Source organism: Trichechus manatus, unplaced genomic scaffold (assembly GCF_000243295.1).
Source record: "Trichechus manatus latirostris isolate Lorelei unplaced genomic scaffold, TriManLat1.0 scaffold00032, whole genome shotgun sequence".
In the NCBI taxonomy this organism is placed as follows: domain Eukaryota; kingdom Metazoa; phylum Chordata; class Mammalia; order Sirenia; family Trichechidae; genus Trichechus; species Trichechus manatus.
The window spans coordinates 284,908-308,846 of NW_004443968.1; positions in this window are offsets into that span (position 1 = coordinate 284,908).

Sequence of the window (23,939 nt, forward strand, 5' to 3'; positions counted from 1 at the left end):
GGGGTGAGATGATATCTCATTGTAGTTTTGATCTGCATTTTTCTCTAATGGATAGTGATCGTGAGCATTCCTCCATGTGTCTGTTAGCCGCCTGAATGTCTTCTTTGGCACATTGCCTGTTCATATCCTTTGGCCAATTTTTAATAGGATTATTTATCTTTTTGTTGGTGAGGTTTTGCAGTATCTTGTAGATTTTAGAGATTAGATGCTGATCGGATTTGTCATGGCCAAAAATTTTTTCCCAGTCTGTAGGTTGTCTTTTGACTCTTTTGGTGAAGTCTTTTGATAAGTGTAAGTGTTTGATTTTTAGGAGCTTCCATTTATCTAGTCTGGCTTCTGGTGCTTTTGCATCATTACTTACGGTTCATATTGTGTTTATGCCATGTAGTAGGGCTCCTAGCATTGTCCCTATTTTTTTCTTCCATGATCTTTATCCATTTTGATTTTATATTTAAGCATTGATCCATTTTGAGTTAGTTTTTGTACATGGTGTGAGGTACGAGTCTTGTTTCAGTTTTTTGCAGATGAATATCCAGTTATGTCAGCACCATTTTTTAAAGAGACAGTCTTTTCCCCAGTTAACAGACTTTGGGTCTTTGTCAAATATCAGCTGTTCATAGGTGGATGAATGTGTGTCTGGATTCTCAATTCTCTTCCATTGGTCTATATATCTGTTGTTGTACCACTACCAGGCTGTTTTGACTACCTTGGCGGTATAATAGCTTCTAAAATCAGGTAGTGTGAGGCCTCCCACTTTGTTCTTCTTCTTGAGTAATGCTTTACTTCTCTGGGACCTCTTCCCTTTCCATATGAAGTTGGTGATTTATTTCTCCGTCTCATTAAAAAATGCTGGTGGAATTTGGATTGGGATTACATTGTCTCTGTAGATCACTTTGGGTAGAATTGATATTTTCACAATGTTCAGTTTTCCTATCCAAAAGCAAGGTATGTTCTTCCACTTATGCAGGTCTCTTTTGGTTTCTTGCAGTAGTGTCTTGTCGTTTTCATTGTATAGGTCTTTTACATCTTTGGTTAGATTTATTCCAAAGAATTTTGTTTTCTTGGGGGTTATTGTAAATGGTATTGATTTGGTGATTTCCTCTTGAAAGTTCTCTTTGTTGGTGTAAAGGAATCCAACTGATTTTTTTATGTTTAGCTTGTATCCTGAAGCTTTGCTGAAATCCTCTATTAGTTCCAGTAGTTTCCTTGTGGATTTTTTAGGGTTTTCTGTGTATAAGATTATATCATCTGCAAATAGAGATACCTTGACTTCTTCCTTACCAATTTGGATGCCCTTTATTTCTTTTTCTAGACTAATTGCTCTGGCTAGGACCTCCAGCACAATGTCGAATAAGAGTGGAGATAAAGGGCATCCTTTTCTGGTTCCCATTCTCAATGGGAATGCTTTCAAGGTCTCTCCATTTATGATGATGTTGGCTGTTGGCTATGTATAAATGCCCTTAATTATATTGAGGAATTTCCCTTCTATTCTTATTTTGTTGAGAGTTTTTATCATGAATAGCTGTTGGACGTTGTCATATGCCTTGTCTGCATCGTTTGATAAGATCATGTAGTTCTTGTCTTTTGTTTTATTTATGTGATGGATTACATTGATTGTTTCTCTAATGTTGAACCATCCCTGCGTAGCTGGTATAAAACCTGCTTGATCATGGTGAATTGTTTTTTTGATATGTTGCTGAATTCTATTGGCTAGAATTTTGTTGAGGATTTTTGCATCACTGTTCATGAGGGAAATTGTTCTGTAATTTTCTTTTTTTGTGGTGTCTTTACCTGGTTTTGGTATCAAGGTTATGTTGGCTTCATAGAATGAATTTGGGAGTATTCCATCCTTTTCAATGCTCTGAAATACCTTTAGTAGCAGTGGTGTTAACTCTTCTCTGGAAATTTGGTAGAAATCTCCAGTGAAGCCATCCAGACCCGGGCTTTTTTTGTTGGCAGTTTTTTAAATACCTTTTCAATCTCTTCTTTTGTTATAGGTTTATTTAATTGTTCTACCTCTGTTTGTGTTGGTTTAGGTAGGTAGCGAGTTTCTAGAAATTTGTCCACTTCTTTTAGGTTTTCAAATTTGTTAGAGTACAATTTTTCATAGTATTCTGTTATGATTCTTTTAATTTCAGTTGAGTCTGATGTGATATCACTGATCTCATTTCTTATGCAGGTTATTTGCTTCCTCTCCTGTGTTTCTTTTGTCAGTTTGGCCAGTGGTTTATCAATTTTGTTGATCTTTTCAAACAACCAGCTTTTGGTCTTGTTAACTCTTTCAATTGTTTCTCTATTCTCTATTTCTTTTAATTCTGCTCTAATTCTTATTGTTTCCTTTCTTCTGGCACATGAGGGCTTCTTTTGCTGCTCCCTTTCTACTTGTTCCAGTTGTAGGGTTAACGTTTTGATTATGGTCCTTTCTTCTTTTTGGATGTGTGCAATTATTGCTATAAACTAACCTCTGAGCACTGCTTTTGCTGTGTCCCAAAGATTCTGGTAGGATGTGTTTTCATTCTCGTTTGAGTCTATGAATTTCTTTATTCCATACTTAATTTCTTCTATAACCCAGTAGTTTTTTGAGCAAGTTGTTGTTTAGTTTCCACGTGTTTGATTTTTTTCTCATGCTTTTTCTGTTACTGATTTCTACTTTAATGGCTTTATGGTCAGAAAATATACTTTGTAATATTTTGATGCTTTGGATTTTGTTAAGGCTTGCTTTATGGTCTAATATGTGGTCTATTCTGGAGACTGTTCTGTGTGTATTGGAAAAGAAAGTATACTTGGCTGCTGTTGGATGGATTGTTTGGTATATGTCTACGAAATCAAGTTGGATGATTGTAGTGTTTAGCTCTTCTGTGTCTTTATTGAGCTTCTTTCTGGATGTTTTGTCCTTCATCGAAAGTGTTGTATTGAAGTCTACTACTATTGTGGAGCTGTCTATCTCTCTTTTCAGTGCCGTTAGAGTTTGTTTTATGTATTTTGGAGCCCTGTCATTGGATGTGTATTTATTATAGTTACGTCTTCCTGGTGTATTGACCCTTTAATTGTTATATAATGTCTTTCCTTATCCTTTGTAGTGGATTTTACATTAAAGTCTATTTTGTCAGAGATTAATATTGCCACTCCTGCTCTTTTTTGAGTGTTGCTTGCTTGATACATTTTTTTCCATCCTTTGAGTTCTAGTTTGTTTGTGTCTTTAAGTATAAGGTGTGCCTCTTGTAGGCAGCATACAGATGGATCATTTTTTTTCATCCAATTTGCCACTCTCTGTCTCTTAATTTAGTCCATTTACATTCAGAGTGATTACTGATGGTTATGAGTTTAATGCTGTCACTTTGATGTCTTTTTTGTGTGTTGTTCACAGTTTCTTTGTTCCACTTAATTTTCTGTGCTGAGTCATTTTTCTTTATGTGTTTTCTTTTATCTTTTTCATTGTTGCTGTTTTTGTATATGCTGAGTGTTTATATTTTTCTAGTTTTTTATTTTGACTTGTAGGATTTTTAGTTTCCTTTTTGGTTACCTTAATATTTGCCCGTATTTCTCTAAGTTTATACAGTCTTTTATTTCTTTATACCATCTTGACTTCCTCTCCATATGAAAAATCTATGTCTACATTTTTTAAGTCCCACTTTTTTGTTTTAATGTTGTCATCTTTTACATATTGACATCTGTTTCCTTATTTTCAGTGGTTTAGCTTTGGTTTATTTTTGTGACTTCCCTATCTGGATTGATATCTGGTTGCTCTGTCCTGTGTTCTAGTCTTGGGTTGTTATCTAATGTTACTGATTTTCGAACCAGAGGACTCCCTTGAGTATTTCTTGTGATTTTGGTTTGGATTTTGCAAATTCCCTAAACTTCTGTTTATCTGGAAATGTCCTAATTTCACCAATGTATTTGTGAGACAGTTTTGCTGAATATATAATTCTTGGCTGGCAGTGTTTTTCCTTCAAGGTTTTATATATGTCATCCCATTGCCTTCTTGCCTGCATGATTTCTGCTGAGTAGTCCGAGCTTATCTTCAATGACTCTCCTTTGTAGATGACTTTTCATTCATCCCTAGCCACTCTTAAAATTCTCTCTTTATCTTTGGTTTTGGCAAGTTAGATTATAATATGTCTCGGTGACTTTCTTTTGAAATCTGCCTTATGTGACAATCAATGAGCATCTTGGATAGATACCTTCTCATCTTTCACGATATCAGTAAAATTTTCTGCCAACAAATCTTCAACAATTCTCTCTGTATTTTCCATTAACCCCCCTGTTCTGGTACTCCAATCACTTGTAGGTTATTCCTCTTGATAGAATCCAACATAATTCTTAGGGTTTCTTCATTTTTTAAATCCTTTTATCTGATTTTTCCTCAAATAAGTTGGTGTCAAGTGCTTCATCTTCAATCTCACTATTCTGACTTCCATGCCTCAATTCTCCTCCTATGACTTTCTATTGAGTTGTCTAATTCTGACATTTTATTGTTAATCTTATGGATTTCTGATTGCTGTCTTTCTATGGCTTCTTGCAACCTGTTAAATTTGTTATTATGCTCTTCTTTAATTTTTTTTTATTTCCTCTATTGCATGTTATGTGTTTTGCTTAATCTCCTTCCTAATCTCTTGAAGAGTTCTGTATAGTAATCTTTTGTATTCTGTCTCTGGTAATTCCAAGAAATTTTATTCCTCTGGAAAATTTCTTGATTCTTTATTTTGGGAGTTTGCTGAAGCCATCATGGACTACCTGTTTATGTGATTTGATATTGACTGTTGTCTCTGAGCCATCAATAAGTTATATATATTTATTTTATGTTTGCTTACTGTGTCCTAGATTCTTGTTTTGTTTTGATATGCCCAAATAGGCTACTCGTGTGAGCTAGTTTGATTATTGACACCTTTGAAGCTCTAATGTCCTGTCGCCAGGTGGTTAGATCTATTACTAGGTATCTGAGCTCAGGAGTCCATCCACTCTTCCTGTATGGATTCAGCTCAAGTTCCCAGGTAGATAGCCACCAAGTGTGTGGTGCAGGCTCTCACCTACAGTCCTAGACAGGCATGGATGACTGGTGTAGGCACAGGCATCTGGCTGCAGAAGGGGGGACACACTCTGAGCAAGTCAATGGTCTGATGACTGCCCCTATGTGTCCAGGACAAAGGCATTTCCCTATTCTCTAGATCGGGTAGGTGCTTGGGTTTTGCAGGCAGAGTATGAGCACCTGGTGCTGTTGGCTGTAAGGACTGGGGGGCACCTTTTATTCATGGGCCCCTATCACAGGTGACTAGGTAGCATGGGTGGAATCACCAGTCCTCAGGCTCCTGATGTGGGTAGGTGAAGACCCTGCTTAATGGGAAGAGCAAAGTCAAATGTCATGAACCTGCCACTTCAGAGCTGAAACAGTTGATGTTAGAGTTCAGGTATATACGCTGTTGTACTGTGGTAATGAGGGCCTATGCTGTTGACATGGGCCCACACAAGTCTATGCAGGGTAAAGGCACTCAAAGTTTGTGGATCCCTTATGCCTGTTTCTAGGCCAGGAGCTGTGCCTACCCTGATTTCCTGGCTTAGGGGAGCCATCAGCTTATTTTTTCCCCTGTTTGTTAATTTGTTCACTCTCCAAGGCTGGGAGAATGGCTCAGGGCATGTGACAGATTCTACTTCTGGCCCAGGGGACTCAGCACTTGCTAAAGGTAGTCCAGCACCCAGTGTAGAGCAAGGAGTGGGGAGATAAATGGGAGAGAAGTTTTTCCCTAAGGGGGGTGTTTTTGATCCACACGGTAGGCCAGATGCAAATACTTATCTTTCGGCTATCAAGACCTGCTTCTCACTGGCTCTGTATGGCTGAGTAGACTCTTAGCAGCTGGGTCTCTTCCTGTGAAGAATAAGCCTCCTGACCACCTATGCTTGCGTGCCTCACTGCTTACCCCTGAGCTGATCAGGCCTGAAAGGCTCAGGCTGTCACCGGGTCAGGTCTGGCACCTCCTCGCTACTTCTGAACACCCTCTCCCTCCCCCTGCCACTCAGTCCGGTTCCTCAACTTTGTGTTTGATGTTCAGTGCTTCCAGATTGTCATATATAATTGAATCACTTGTTTTCTAGGGTCTTTGATGTAAGAGGGTCCACCGGAAATGTCTGACTACTCCACCATCTTGGCCCCACACCCCTAAAATTATTTTTTGAGAAGCCTTAATATTACTCTAGAAAGAAAATAAAGAAGCTCAGACTTCTTAAAAAGAATAGGAAAATGATGGCTAGAAATAAGGCTGTAAATATATTGTTGTTGTAAGGTGCTATCCAGTCAGTTCTGACTCATAGCAACCCTATGTACCACAGAACAAAACGGTGCCTGGTCCTGCACCATCCTCACAACAATTGCTATCCTTGAGTCTATTGTTGTAGCCACTGTGTCAATCTATCTCATTGAGGGTCTTCCTCTTTTTTGCTGACCCTCTACTTTATCAAGCTTGATGTCCTTCTCCAGGGACTAGTCCCTCTTAATAACATGCAAATATAACAACGATCATGAGGATGGTGCAGGATCGGGTCACTATGAGTTGAAAAAAACTCGTTGGCACCTAACAACAAGGAAATCACTGCCATTGAAATCTAATTATTTGATTTTTTTTTTTTTTTTGGTAGATTTAAATATCACTTTCTATCTTGTAGTCAGTATATAAAACATTTATGTAAAAGAACAAGCATAAATTTCTAAGGAGCCATAAAGTGCGAATAATCTTATTCTTAGGGGAAATAATATGTGATTTTTTTCCACTACTCTGAGTGATTGCTGTAGTAGAATATATAGTCAAAGTCATTTACACAGTGTCCCAAGGAAGGTGATATTCTTTTGCTGTTTCTATTGACGGAGATTTAACTCTGCATGTCTGATACTGAGCTGAATAACCCCTGTTGAGATTTGAAAATCCTTTCACAATAAGGCAGAATTTTGCTATGCATAGGCTGGGAGAGCTAGCATGGGCTCAAGGTAAGGAGATTTAAAAATTGTAGATTTAGGAAGAAAGAAATTGAAGAGAGGTAATAGTATGAATTATGATTACTAGTTGTTTAGTATTCAAATACAATGACAACAACTAATTCAATCATTCCTAAAGGCATAAGGAAGGTTGTAACAATAGTCAGTACAGCTAAAAGGCATTTTAAGGAGAAACAATAACCAATGAATGAATGTAGGTTGTAATTCAATTTTCACTTACTGATTTACAAAATTCAATTATATGAAGAGCACAATATCAATGCAAATTTTGTGATTTCTTTTTCTTATGTTTTTCAATTTGCATCTTTATTTTTGTGGTTAAGAGCTACTGTTGCTAATCAAAAGGTCAGCAGTTGGAATCCACCAGCTGCTCCTTGGAAACCCTGTGGGGCAGTTCTACACTGTCCTATAGGGTCACTATGCATCAGAATCAATGGCAACAGTTTTGTTTTATTTTGTTTTTTTTTGGTTTAGTAAATGTTGGTTACCTTTATGTCTCTTCTTTAACTCATAAAATCAATTTTTTCTTTCTTACAGAAAAAACAGAAACTATATTTACTTTTTCTTTTTAAATCAGAAAAAAAAAAACCCTCCTTGCCCTTGCCTCCTGTTCCACCAATAAGCTGTCTTGCCATCAGAACAATTATTTTTACTACTATAGTTTCTCACACTCTTCCTAAGATATGTCAACATATTAATACATCCCATCATGGCAAAACCAACTAGATGTGACCACGTTCTTCTCAGTCATTAATGTGAGTAGCCCTGTCACTCCTGGGCATCTTTTGTTTCCCTTATGAATACTCCTCTTAGAAATGATCCACTTATACTTCATGAATATTTTTATTGAAAATTGAAAAAAAGGTTTCCACAGAAATAAAATACTGAACTAGTTGTAACCAGGCTAAAGTTATTGTTAGCTATTATTCTGCCATTTACATTTTTCTCTTATCTGAACATGTCATTCAACATGCAGATACCTCCTTTTGCAAATGTTGTTTTAGCTATTTGTCATCATCCCAAAGAAATTTTGATCCAAAATATTTTAAAAGCAAGATATTTGTTAAAAGACAATTGGAACAAACACGATAATGTTCTAAATATTAGGTACCATGGAAAAATGGGAATATAGATGTTTCTTTTGCCTGGCAAAGTAAAATATGGGTAGGTTCTCTATAGATATGCTGAAGTGTTGCCTTGTTTTATTAAACATGTGTGAAAAGATTAGTCCATTCTACCCCCCAGAAAAATAATTCATCTATAGCCCAGAACAAGATGAAACTTACCTTACATCTGCTACCTAAAAATAAGGCATACTTATGTGCTTTCATCTCATCTCAAAACCAGTCACATGCTGAACACAAAGCAAGGACAGGTGCACTCACAGTCCCTGAAAACAAATAGCTGCACTAGAGGCAGGGTCAAGGACATGTGAATAAGCATGGATGTGGCAATTATTACTGCATTGGACATCACTGCTGTCTTTTAGTAGCAGTATGTTGTTGCTGTTACACGCCGTCGAGTTGGTTCTGACTCATAGCGACCCTACATACAACAGAACGAAACAGTGCCCAGTCCTGCACCATCCTCATAATCATTATTATATTTGATCCCATTGTTGTAGCTACTGTGTCACTCTGTCTCTTGATGTACTTCCTCTTTTTCGCTGACCCTCTACTTTACCAAGCATGATGTCCTTCTCCAGTGACTGGATCCTCCTGATAACATGTCCAAAGTACCTGAGATGAAGTCTCACCATCCTCGCTCCTAAGGAACATTCTGACTGTATGTCTTCCAGGACATATTTGTTCATTCGTCTGGCAGTCCATCGTATATTCAATAATCTTCACCAATATCATAATTCAAAGGCATCAATTCTTCAGTCTTCTGTATTCATTGTCCAGTTTTCACACGCATATGAGACTATTGAAAATGCCAGGGCTTGGGTCAGGTGCACCTTAGTCCTCAAAGTGACATCTTTGCTTTTTAACACTTCAAAGAAATCTTTTGCAGCAGATTTTCCCAATGCAATGCATTGTTTGACTTCTTGACTGCTGTTTCATGGACATTGATAGTACCAGTATAAACATCATAAACCTGGACTATGTAATTTTTAATAAAAAAAATCTTTTTCTTTCCAGTGATCATTAAATTCATAGCCTGATACTATTTTACTTCTAGCTACTAGTAGCAAAAAAAAACTGTTTATTAGCCAGAAAATTACCACTGAGCTAGATGATATGAATAACATATGCTTATTGGCTGGGAATTTCAAGTGTTAGCACTGATTATAATTTGAAATCTACCTACTAACTCCATTGCCTCTGATACCGATAAAATGGAATGAAATATATTTACTTTCCAAATTCACAGCATTCAAAGAGAAAAACAAATAGAGTAACAAGTAATGGATAACATTAAAGCTGTTGTGGAAATGCATTAGAATTGTAGTCAGTTAATCTGTCAATAGTTTGGAATTGGTGGTAATTAAGCATAAGATAGGTCAAAAACTATTTTTGCATTACATATTAAATAAGTTTGAGGTGAAAATTAATAGAAAACTAAAGAATTATATACATATATTTTACATAATTATATATGTAATATGTATCTTTTTTTACAAAATAGTAAGGAGGTTCAAAATGGAATTGACATTTTGGTATTTGAATAAGGCCTTTAAGAAGGACTACAATTTCATCAGCCAAAATAATGGGCAACATTATGTAGGACTATGACTTCTGTCATCTAAAACATAAGAAAGACAGCTATTCAAGTTTCTAGTTTATAGGCATCCAGAAGGAAGGAATGATTAATTTGGTAAATTAGATAACCATTATTCAAAATGATTGTGGCAGGTTAGCATACTAAATAAGATGAATGACAGAACGTTAGAGGCATATATTCAAGCTCTATATTTAAATTAAAGTAGTGCTAATAGAAAGCTCACTATTTAATTTTATTATTTTATTGCTTTGATAAAATGTTACAGTGAGCCAAAATCTGATGGTCCAGGGTTTGTTGCAGATCTGCAGAAATTAAGTACCTTAATAAAACATAGAAGCACAAAGGAAAGAATATTATTGTTGTCTTCAAATATCTGAAGGACTAGCATGATGAGCATTAGGAATGCGTTTATGTTGCATGTCTACTAAATATTGAAACTAAAGGCAATTGATAAAAATTAACAGAGAATCAGATTTCAGCTCACTATAACTATTTATCAAAATAGTACAATAATAAAATTAAATAGTGTGCTTTTATTATTTTCTGAATAGAGGCAGATTCTATTTTTTAAAGCGTATCTTGTTACTATTATATAAAAAAATTAATATTTGTACATGATAAACTGTACAGCTCCATGAGGGGAGATAACATCCCATTTTTTTTATAACTAATTATTGAATCTCCTATACCTAGAATAAATATCTGAGACAAAGTTGGAACTTGATAAATGAGGAGAAAAACAAAGAACGAATGAGTGATTGACATAAAAATAGTTTGGATTAAATTACTTTTGCTCTTTACATAATTCTGATATGCATTATACATTCAGTTGAAGCTTACAAAATAAATGTTGTTGTTAGGTGCCATCCAGTTGGTTCCAACTCATAGCAACCGTACGTACGATAGAACAGAAAACACTGCTTGGTCTGTGCCATCCTTGTTATGCTTGAGCCCACTGTTGCCGCCACTGTGTCAGGCTATCTCATTGCGGGTCTTGCTCTCATTTGCTGACCCTCTATTTTACCAAGCATGATGTCCTCCAGGGACTGGTCCCTCCTGATAATATGTCCAAAGTACCTGAGACGAAATCTTGCCATCCTTACCTCTAAGGAGCATTCTGGCTATACTTCTTCCAAGACAGATTTGTTCATTCTTTTGGCAGTCCATGGTATATTCGATATTCTTTGCCAACACCTTAATACAAAAACATCAATTCTTCTTTGGTCTTCCTTATTCATTGCCCAGCTTTGGCATGACTTTAAAATAAATAGGTGATCTTAAAAATGTCTTCCATATACAACTTTCTATGATTTTTGTCTCTGTTCTATTTTATGTCATCAAAAAGAAAATAATAATCCCCAAAAAAGTCTTTATTAGATACTATGTAAATAAAGATTAATTTCAGTTATTTGCAATTTTGAAAAGTACATACTGGGAGATTTTAAACTGCATGCAATAGTCAAATTAGTCCTTGTTGAATTAATTCAGCTATTTAACTCTAAGAAACCCTGGTGGTGTAGTGGTTAAGAGCTACGGCTGCTAACCAAAAGGTTGGCAGTTTGAAACCACCAGCTGCTCCTTGGAAACCCCATGTGGCAGCTCTACGCTGGCCTATAGGGCTGCTATGAGTCGGAATCGACTCGTCGGCAACGTGTTTATTTAACTCTAATTACATTTATTTTAAATCTTCTCTTATTAGGCAGGTTAAATATGAACAATTTCAGAAATAATACTTTTGTTAATTAAACAAGAAAGCAGATATTTGAAATATACAATTCTAAACAAAAAAAATTGTTAAGAGTGGTACGAGCTTAAAATAATAGGTGCAAAGGAAAATAATTTTAGAATTTGTGTCACTAGATTTCAACTACTTTAAAATTTACAGACTTCTACCTCATGCACAAAGAACCATTGTGTCATACTAACATTATGTCAACACTAACATTCACATTCTTTTTAATCAAATGACAATTTTCATTAATAACACAGAGTATGTTTGATAACTATGTAACTTTATTTTTCATTCTTTAATTTTTACCTTTGTAACTTTTAGCAAGTAGGGTTCACTAAGGCTGTTTTGATCCAATTAAAATTTTCTTTCTTTCAAAATCGTTTTTTTTTTTTGGTCTCTCTGTCTTTTCAGTTTTCTACCATTCCCCAGTTGCCTAACACTTTATCACTAACTACTTTGTCATTCATCCGTTCAATAAAAATTTACTGTGTGCCATTAACATACCATGAAATATATCAGGCTTTGGAGATAACGGACATCTGAGATATGGTTTCAGAGCTCAGACAAGTATGGAATACAGAAAATAAAATCAATAATTAATAGGGAGCTTGTTAAACAGCACTGGATGTTATAGAAAAACAGAATCAGAAACTCAAAGGAAGACATATACGTTCAAAAACCTCTCTCTCTATTTTTTTTTTTTTTTAAAGAAAGGCTATTTGAGAAGGTAAGAATAAGACCAGGAAAGAGTGGAAATGATGTTTCTAGAAAATGGAACAGTGTGTTTAAGAACCAAGAAGCTCAAGAAAGTATTGGACTTTTGGCAGAACTACTCATAGATATGACAGGTCTGAGATAAGGCTAAAAGTGGGCAGGAAAGAACATGAGGTGTTTCTGCTCCAGGGTCTGGCCTCAATCTGAAGAAAATGAGGAGGCACTGAAGTGTTTTAAATAGGAGAACGATGTGAACAGACTTATGTTTTAGAGAGAAAAAAGTCTAAATTCTGACGAAGCATTTAAAATAGATTAAACGGAGGGAAGAACAACAAAGCCCTAGAGATGAGATAAGAATTGTTAGAGAACTAGAAAGGAAAAAAAAAAAATGACCAAGGTCAGAAAAATAGAGCAAAAGAAAGAAATGGAAAAATATTTAGATTGTGATATCAAAACATAGATATAAATGGGGTGTGGGAGGAGAAGTTAAAAAAAAAGGAAAATAAAATACAGTTCTCAGGTCCAAGCCACTTAGTAGATAGTAACATCATTCACTAATATAGAGAGTACAAGAAGTAGAGCAGTTTGGCTGTTATACTAAACAGGGAGGAGGCCAGATATTTTGAATTGAATAAAGGATTGTTCAATCAGAGGAAATTGTGGAAATGTTCAGTTAGCTAAAATTTTCTTAACATTTAAAGAGAAGTTTGCTTATATAATTTGGTGCCATAAAAACATAATCAGTGAGCGGAAATCTTGAATATGGATGAGCTAACCTAAGGAAGGTAATTTTAATTAAGAAAAGGGAAAAGAAGAGAGGAGAAAATTAAAGTGAATAGCAAGAGTAGCATGCAAAGGCAATAAATAGAGATGAAAATCAAACTGATAAAGGTAAGGAATGATTGGGGCAAAACCCCTATTTATATGGAGTTCATATTCATCATATCCACATTTAAGGAGACAAAGAGCAAAATGAATACTGTGGGAGGTGGCAGAAAGCATGATGATTACTGATAGAACCAGGCCACCAAGAAAGAAAAAAGTCATAAGAATGTCTACACAGATGGGAGTATTTGCTTTAAACCACTACACTGGCACAAATGAGGAAAGCAAGAGTATAGGTACAGAAGAAATTGGTTCGGGCAGGAAAATACAGGGAGTTCCTGGATGATGGTCTCTGTTTTTTTGAGTGGACATTTGTATGTGTGTGTTTGTGTGTGTGTGTGTCTGCATGTGAAGAAACAAAGGTGACTTCTAAAATGGACAGGGTAGGAGTGTGAAAATTTGGTGGAAGGAAACGGTTAAGGATTGGCATAATTACCGTGGATAATGAGAAATGTAGCTGACCAGGACCCTGCAGAAAGATTGGGAGGCAATAGTGAATGACAACTAAAACTGGCAATAAGTCCTTGTTGTTGTTAGGTGCCATCTGGTTGGTCCTGACTCATAGTGACCCTATGTACAACAGAAACACTGACAGGTCATGCGTCATTCTCACAATAGTTGTTACGCTTGAGCCCACTGTTGCAGCTTCTGTGTCAATTCATCTTGTTGATTGACCCTCTTCTTCCTTGACGCTCTACTTTACGAGACATGATGTCTTCCTCCAGGGACTGGTCCCTCCTGATAACATGTCCAAAACATATGAGACAAAGTCTTGTTATCATCCTTGCTTCTAAGGAGCATTCTGGCTGTACTACTTCCAAGACACATTTGTTCCTTCTTCTGGAAGTCCATGGTATATTTAATATTCTTCACCAGCACCATAATTCAGAGGCGTCAATTCTTCATTCCTCCTTATTCATTGTCCAGCTTTCCCATGCATATGAGGCAATTGAAAATACCATGACTTGGGTCACGCATACCTTAGTTCTAAAAGTGACATGTTTGCTTTTTAACTCTTTAAAGAGGTCTTTTGCAGCAAATTTGCCAATGTAATAGGTTATTTGATTTTTTGACTGCTGCTTCCATGGCTGTTGATTGTGGATCCAAGTAAAATGAAATCCTTGACAACTTCAGTATTTTCTCTATCATGACGTTGCTTATTAGTCCAGTTGTGAAGAGTTCTGTTTTCTTTATATTGAGGTGTAATCCATACTGAAGGCTGTGGTCTTTGATCTTCATCAGTAAGTGCTTCAGGTCCTCTTGGTTTTAGCCAGTGAAGTTGTGTCATCAGCATATTGCAGGTTGTTAACGAGTCTTCCTTCAATCTTGATGCCACGTTCTTCTTCACATAGTCCAGCTCCTGTGATTATGTACTCAGCATACAGATTGAATAAATATAATGAAAGGATGCAACCCTGATGCACATCTTTCCTGGATTTAAACCAGGTAATATCCCTTTGTTCTATTTGAACTGCTCCGTCTTTGTCTATGTACAGGTTCCTCATGAACACAATTAAGTGTTCTGGAATTCCCATTCTTCTCAATGTTATCCATAAATTTTTATGATCCACACAATCAAATGCCTTTGCAAAGTCAATAAAACACAGGTAAACATCTTTCTGGTATTCTCAGCTTTCAGCCAGGATCCATCTGACATCAGCATTGATATCACTCCTTCCAAGTCCTCTTCTGAATCCAGCTTGAATTTTTGGCATTTCCCTGTTGATGTATTGCTGCAACCACTTTTGAATGAAATTTAGCAAAATTTTACTTGTGTGTGATATTAGTGGTATTGTTCCATAAGTATCCTGTTGGTTCACCTTTCTTTGGAATAAGCACAAATATGGAACTTTTCCAGTCAGTTGGCCAGGTAGCTGTCTTTCAAATTTCTTGGCATAGATGAATGGGCACCTCCAGAACTGCATCCTTTTGTTGAAGTATTTCAATTGATATTCCATCCATTCCCAGAGCCTTGTTTTTCACCAGTTCCTTCAGTGCAGCTTGAACTTCTATCTTCAGTACCATCAGTTCTTGATCATATGCCATCTCTTGAAATGGTTGAACATTGGTCAATTATTTTTGCTACAGTGACTCTGTGTATTCCTTCCATCTTCTTTGGATGCTTCCTGTGTCATTCAATATTTTCCTCATAGAACTAGGGGATTGAATTTTTTGTTCAGTTCTTTCATCTTGAGAAATGCCGAGTATGTTCTTCTCTTTTGGTTTTTTAACTCCAGGTCTTTGCACATGTTGTTATAATACTTTACTTTGTCTTCTCGAACCACCCTTTGAAATCTTCTATTCAGCTATTTTACTTCATCATTTCTTCCCTTTGCTTTAGCTACTCTACATTCAAGAGCAAGTTTCAGACTCTCTTCTAACACCCATTTGGTCTGTTCTTTTTTTCCTGTCTTTATAATGACCTTTTGCTTTCTTCATGTATGATGTCCTTGATGTCATCCCACAACTCATCTGGTCTTCGGTTACTAATGTTCAATGTATCACATCTGTACTTGAGGTGGTCTCTAAATTCAGGTGGGATATACTCAAGGTAGTATTTTGGCTCTAGAGGACTTGCTCTAATTTTCTTCACCTTTAGCTTGAACTTGCAAATGAGCAATTGATGGTCTGTTCTGCAGTCACCCCTGGCCTTTTTGTGACCGATATTATTGAGCTTCTCTATTGTCTTTCCACAGATGTAGTCCATTTGATTCTTGTGTATTACATCTGGTGAAGTCCACATGTATAATTGACATTTATGTTGTTGAAAAAATGTATTTGCAGTGAAGAAATTGTTGGTTTTACAAATTCTATCATGTGATCTTCAGCATCATTTCTATCATGAAGGCCATTATTTCCAACAACCAATAAGTTGCCATTGTTTCCAACTTTCACATTCCAATAACCAGTAATTATCAATGCATTTTAACTACATGTTTGATCAATTTCAGACTGCAAAAGTTTACAAAAATCCTCAGTTTCTTCATCTTTGGCCTTCGTGGTTGGTGCATAAATTTGAATAATAGTCTTATTAACTGGTCTTCCTTGTAAGCGTATGGATATTATCCTATAACTGACAGCCTTGTATTTCAGGATAGATAATGAAATGTTCTTTTTGATGATTAATTCAACATTATTCCTCTTCAATTTGTCATTCCAGGCATAGTAGAACATATGATTGTCCAATTCAAAATGGCCAATACCTGTCCTTTTCAGCTCACTAAGGCCAAGGATATCGATCTTTATGCATTCCATTTCATTTTTGATGACTTCAATTTTCCTAGATTCATACTTCATACATGCACGTTCTGATTATTAATGAATGTTTGCATCTTTTTTTTTTTTTTTTTCATTTTGAGTCATGCCACAGCTGCAAATGAAGTGTCTGTAAGCTTGACTTCATCCAAGTCATTAAGGTCAACTCTGCTTGGAGGAGGCAGCTATTCCCCAGTCATCTTTTGAGGAGTGACTTCCAACCTGAGGGTCTCATCTTCCAGTACTATATCAGATAATGTTTGATGCTATTCGTAAGATTTTCACTGGCCCAGAAGTAGACTGCCTGGTCTTTCTTCCTTGTCTGTCTTAGTCTGGAGCTCCACTGAAACCTGTCCAACATGGGTGACCCTGCTGGTATTTGAAATACTGGTGGCATAGTTTCCAGCATCACAGCAGCAAACAAGCCACCACAATACAACAAACTGACAGACCAATGGTGCTGGCAATAAGTAGTTGTCTTAGGCTGAGTTCTCTAGAGAAGCAAAACCAATAAAGCATATAAATACATAGAGAAGAGATTTATATCAAGGAAACATTTCATGCAAATGTAGAGGCCGGAAGGTCCCAAGTCTGTGGATCAGGAGGGAGACTTCTGATTCACTTAGCCACAGGGGCTGGCAAACCCAAGATTGGCAGGTCAGAGAGCAGGGCTCTTGCTCACAGGCTGTGAAGATCCACAAATCCCAAGATCAGCAGATAATCTGCTAGCTCAAGTCCCAAGAACCGAAGGTCAGACAAACAGGAGGCAGCTGCAGGATTCAGAGCTGGCAAAAGCCAGAACGTCCACTTATATTTGGATGCAAGCCACAGGCCCAAGGGAATTCCCTTTCAACTGATAGGCTACTCACAGCAGATCCCATCATGGGGGTGGGTGATCACATATAAACACTGAGAATCATGGCCCAGCCAAGTAGATACACAATCTTAGCCATCATAGTAGTAGTGCTTATCTGCACAACTGTGTGTTTTCCTCCATGAGTGATCAGAGATTTAGTGTTGTGGCAGAGGAAGCAGAAAATTGGGTTTATACAGGTGGGTGATTAGAAGTTGGGATCATTGAAAGTATAGGATATGGAGAAAGCTTAAAGATGGAGAGTGATCATAGATACATTGAGAAGGACTTGAAACAGGAATGGGCTGAATAGTTGGGTGGTGGGAAGGAAAGCATTATGGACAGTTTCACATAGTAAAGAACATCTTCATGATGAGTAAAAACTTCCGGGATTTTTAAGGAAAGAGTTTCGGTTTAGATCTTCTTTATTCTCTGTATTGGGTTGGTCAGCAAATACTGTCAAATTTTCTCCAAAATATCTGTAATACTTATTACTTCTTTACTCTTTGCACTCTAATTTTCAATTCCATATTCTCAAAATCATTATGTTTTTCATTGTACATCATTGACGCCAGACCTTTTCTACTCAATACAACACTGATTCCCTTCATTCCCTTTCAGTGACAAATTTAAGACCAGCATATTCACTCCTGGACTACCTTTGATTTTATCAGACAAGACCTTTATACGGACATTATTATCATGACTTTTCTTTTAAATTCAATAGACTATCTGAACTTCCTTTCCTTGAATGTTAAGACCTCCACATTTGCACTGTACCAACATTTAACTGATCTCTAAGGACTTTCCTGTGGTATATGCTGTTAACCGCAGCACAGAAGCCTACATTCTGAGGCTCTGCTTCTGCCCTACATGCCAACAAGTGATTTTTCTAAAATGTTTCAGCTCAAATCCAACTGCAATAGGCCAGATTGTTTCATCTGAAGCTGTGATTTCCTAATGTTTTTATACTATGCACCATGGATTCTCAATGTGCATTATAGCAAATTTCTAGTCTATTCTTGCTCTGCTCGCTTTATAGTAACAAATAGACAGACATCTGAGTGTAGTGCTACAAAGAAGTGAATATATACAACACATAAATGGATGAAAGTGAAGTGTACTTGACAAAATACGCTTTCTAGAGCACTTAGCTGGTATCTTACTGACCATATTGCTTTGTGCGGTCAGTGTAAGTCAAGGCTTCTAGTGAAACATCCAAGTGCTTTAGAAGTTAGAATTGATGCCTGGGGCAGTTCTGGATTTCTCAGTCACTCACTGTGAATCTTTAACTAAGCCTGTAAACATCTTTCTAATGGCCTAAACAACATTCTTCAAGTGATTAAAAAGGGTATTTGCTATTGTTCCACTAGGATGTTTCATGGTAGGTTATTTAAGTTTCTTGAAACCATTTTATGGAAAAATAATTTTGCTGAACCTACACAGTTTAACATTGCAAGCTCTGATTACCCGTGGGAAATGACCGACCTTAGATTCAGACAAGATTTTGAGATTAGAACAAAGAAAAGAAGGATAGAAAATGTTCTGGATTGAATCTGGTCCTAGCTGTCTTGAATAACCAATTATGTGACATTGAGGAAACTTTTCAGTTTCTTGGTTCTCTGTTTCTCTAATTCAAGAATAAATGAATTGTCTATATATGTATCACCCATGCATCTGTCAGTTTGTTATACTGTGGGGGCTTGCGTGTTGCTGTGATGCTGGAAGCTATGCCACCGGTATTCAAATATCAGCAGGGCCATCCACGGTGGACAGGTTTCAGTGGAGCTTCCAGACTAAGACAGACTAGGAGGAAGGAACTGGCAGTCTATTTACCAAAAAAATTAACCAATGAAAACCTTATGAATAGCAGCGGAGCATTGTCTGATATAATGCCAGAATATGAGCCCCTCAGGTTAGAAGACACTCAAAAGACAACTGGAGAAGAGCTGCCTGCTCAAAGTAGAGTCGACTTTAATGGATGGAGTACAGTTTTCGAGATCTTCATTTCCTGATGTAGCACTGCTCAAAATGAGAAGAAATAGCTGCAAAAATCCATTAACAATTGGAACATAGAATGTACAAAGTATGAATCTAGGAAAATTGTAAATCATCTAAAAATGAAATGGAATGCATAAACCTCGATATCCTAGGCATTAGTGAGCTGAAATGGACTGATATTGGCTGTTTTGAATTGGACAATCATCTAGTCTACTATGCCAGGAAAGACAAATTGAAGAGGAACGGTGTCATGTTCATCATCAAAAAGAACATTTCAAGATCTATCCTGATGTACAACACTGTCAGTGATAGGATAATATCAATAGTTCTACAAGGGAAGACCAGTTAGTACGACTAATATTCAAATTTACACACCAACCACAAAGGCCAAAGATGAAGAAATTGAAGATTTTTACCAATTCCTGCAGTCTGAAATTGATCAAACGTGCAATCAAGATGCATTGATAATTACTGGTGATTGCAGTGGGAAAGTTGGAAACAAAACATACTTCTTGTTGGAAATATGGCCTTGGTGATAGAAATGACACTGGAGATTGCATGATAGAATTCTGCAAAACCCGCGACTTCTTCATTGCAAATACATTTTCTCAACAACATTAACGGTGTCTATACACTTGGACCTTGCCAGATGGAATACTTAAATATCAAAACTACATCTGTAGAAAAATTACAGAAAAGCTCAGTCTTATCAATCAGAACAAGGTCAGGGGCTGACTATGGAACAGACCATCAATTGCTCATATGCAAGTTCAAGTTGAAGTCGAGGAAAATTAGAACAAGTCCATAAGAGCCACGGTATGATCTTGAGTATATCCCACCTGAATTTAGAGACCATCTCAAGAATAGATTTAGCGCATTGAACTCTAATGACCAAAGGCCAGACGAGTTGTAGAATGACATCAAGGACATCATACATGAAGAAAGCAAGAGGCCATTAATAAGACAGGAAAGAAACAAAAGACCAAAATGAATGTCAGAAGAGACTTTGAAACTTGCTCTTGAAAGTTGAGTACCTAAAGCAAAGGGAAGAAATGATGAAGTAAAAAAGCTAAACAGAAGATTTCAAATGGCAGCTTGAGAAGACAAAATAAAATATCATAATAAAATCTACAAAGACCTGGAAATAGAAAACCAAAAAGGAAAAACACACCAGGCTTTTCTCAAGCTGGAAGAACTGAAGGAAAAATTCAAGCCTCGAGTTGCAATATTAAAATTCTACTGGGACAATACTAAGTAACGCAGAAAGCACTAAAAGAAGATTGAAAGAATACAGAGAGCCACTGTACCGAAAACAACTGGTCAATGTTCAACCATTTCAGGAATTAGCATATGATCAAGAACCGATGGTACTGAAGAAAGAGATCTAAGCTGCACCGAAGGCATTGGGGAAAAACAAAGTTACAGGAATTGACAGAACACTAATTGAGATGTTTCAACAAACGGATGCAGCGCTGAAAGTGCTCACTCGTTTACACCAAGAAATTTGGAAGACCACTACCTGGCCAACCGACTGGAAGAGATCCATATTTGTGCCCATTCCAAAGAAAGATGATTCAATAGAATGTGGAAATTATCGCACAACATCATTAATATCACACACAAGCAAAATTTTGCTGAAGATCATTCAAAAGCACTTTCAGCCAGAAATTCAAGCTGGATTCAAAAGAGGACATAGAATGAGGGATATCATTGCTGGTGTCAGATGGACCCTGACTGAAAGCAGAGAATACCAGAAAGATGTTTACTCATGTTTTATTGACTATGCAAATGTATTTGACTGTGTGAATCATAACTAATTATGGATAACGTTAAGAAGAATGGGAATTCCAGAATACTTAATTTTGCTCATGAGGAACCTGTACATAGACCAAAAGGCAGTCGTTCAAACAGAACAAGGGGATATTGTGTGGTTGAAAGTCAGGAAGGGTATGTGTCAGGGTTGTATCTTTTCACTATACTTATTCAATCTGCTGAGCAAATAATCCAAGAAGCTGGACTATATGAAGAACAATGGGGCATCAGGATTGGAGGAAGACACATTAAGAACCTGTGATATGCAGATGACACAACCTTGCTTGCTGAAAGTGAAGAGGACTTGAGGCACTTACTGATAAAGAGCAAAATCCACAGCCTTCAGTATGGATTATACTTCAACATAAAGAAAACAAAAATTCTCACAACTGGACCAATAAGCAACATTATGTTAAATGGAGAAAAGATTGTAGTTGTCAAGGATTTCATTTTACTTGGATCCACAATTAATGCCCATGGAAGCAGCAGTCAAGAAATCAAGTGATGCATTGCATTGGGCAAATCTGCTCCAAAAGATCCCTTTAAAGTGTTACAAAGCATAGATTTCACTTTAAGGACAAAGCTGTCCTTGACCCAAGTCATGCTATTTTCAATTGCCTCATATGCATATAAAGCTGGACAACGAATACAGAAGACTGAAGAAGAATTGATGCTGTTGAATTACGGTGTTGGTGAAGAATATTGGATATATTATGGACTGCTAGAAGGAGGAACAAATCTGTCTGGGAAGAAGTACAGCCAGAATGCTCCTTAGAAGCAAGGAGGGTGACACTTTGACTCAAATACATTGGACATGTTATCAGGAGGGACCATTTCCTGGAGAAGGACATAATGCTTGGTAGAGTAGAGGGTCAGTGAAAAAGAGGATGACCCTCAAGGAGATGGATTGACACAGTGCCTGCAACAATTGGCTCAAGCATAACATCAGTTGTGAGGATAATGCAGGACTAGGCAGTGTTTCATTCTGTTGTACATAGAATCACCGTGAGTCAGAACTTACTTCAGGGCACCTAACAACAACAGCAACAACACATATGTATAGGAAGACACATATGACTATATGGATGTGCTTGTATAAGTGTATCTGCAGGCACATATTTTTGTGTGCTAAATATATATACATATATAAAAGAAAACAAATAGGGGACACAGTTATGGATATCTCGTAGATATAACCAAACACAGCGAAGGATTGGTTTACCGGGTTTGAGTGCTTAGAATAATAGTCTTGTGGGGCAACTGGGTCAACTGGCACATTACAGTTTATAAAGATATTACTCTACATCCTAGTTTGGTGGGTAGCATCTGGGGTCTTAAAAACTGGTGAGCAGACATTTAAGATAAAACTATTGGTCTCTAATCTTCTGGAGCAAAGAGAAAGAAGGAAACCAATGACTCAAAGAAGAAACTAGTGTACAGGACTAATAGTTAACATGAACCATGTCCTCACCTACCTTGAGACCAGAGGAACTCAATGGTGTCTGGCTACCACTAATGTCAAGTTCCAACCAGGGACACAGTACATGGTTCCGGATAGAATGGGCGAAAAATGTAGACAAAAACCCAAATTCCTAAAAAAAAAGACCAGACTTACTGGACTGGTAGAGACTCAAGGAACCCCCAAGACTATTGCCCTGGGATAGCTTTTAAACTTTGAACTGAAACCACTTTCAAGGTCACCTTTTAGCCAAATGACAGATTTGTTCATATAATAAATATCACCCGTGAGTACTGTGCTCTTGTAAATAATCATCTAAATGAAACCAAATGGTAAACATTTACCCTAGACCAAATGTGAGAAGGTAAGGTGGGACGAGAAAACTGAATTAATGGAAGCAGAACAATCAGAATGAAAATAATGAGAATGCTGACACATTGCAAAAAAATGTAACATATATCACTGAACGATACGTATAAAAATTGTTAAATAAGAACCTAATTTTCTGTGTAAACTTTCATCAAAAACACAATAAAATATTTTAAAAAATAAGTGAATTGTAAATTATAGATTTTAAGATTATTCCTGTTCACAACTTCTATCATGCTAGTACTTACTTTCCCAAATTTAAAACCAGAAATTTGTTCAGATAATAAAGAGCAATGATAGCTTTTGTTAGAAATTACTTTTTGATTTTGCTTACAAATTCTAGCTAACATTTCTAGTTCTACAGGATCAGAAGGAAAATTTGATGCCTCACATTGTATGTTTACTGCATTCAAAATTGCATAATCTAGATTAAATTGTACTGAACCTTCTAAAAATCATACATTAGGGAGTCAATGATAGGAAATGGACTCTACACAAAAGCATAATATAAAATACAGATTACTCAACACATGTACTCCCAGTGCGCTTTCAAAACATAGGTCAACAGATGATTCATAAACAAGCTCATCTCACTTTTCACCTTGACCTTTCCTTTTGATTCCATTAGCATGATCTATAGCACTCTTTGTAATCAATATGATGGAATAGTTGCAAAAAAGTAAATAAATAAATGATATCCTTCATGATAAATCACTGAAGAATTTTTGGGAAAAACAACAGTTATTCTTCAAATATATAACCCAGAAGAAGTATAATATTAATGTTTCCTGATTATTTCTCTATAAATGGATTTATTTTTTAGCATCTTTCAAAAGCCTTTTGTCTTTAATAATGCTTTATTAATGTTAGTCAAAAGTTATTAAGGTAAACCTGTAACTTTTGTGATGATGTGTTTCCAAGGCAAGTTGTTAATAATGTCTAAATATTTCAAAACTCCTCGTCTGCGGTATCAATGACCCCATTTTATGGACATTTGTTGTTTTGTTTCCATGCTTAATGTCTTTTTCCCCCCAGTACCAGTATAGAATTTTGTTTTCTAAGACTATCAAATAAAATTTCCACTTTCTGAAATACTCTGAGTAAACATGAACCTCATTCACATCAGCAAGGAAATAATTTAGGCAGAAAAGGG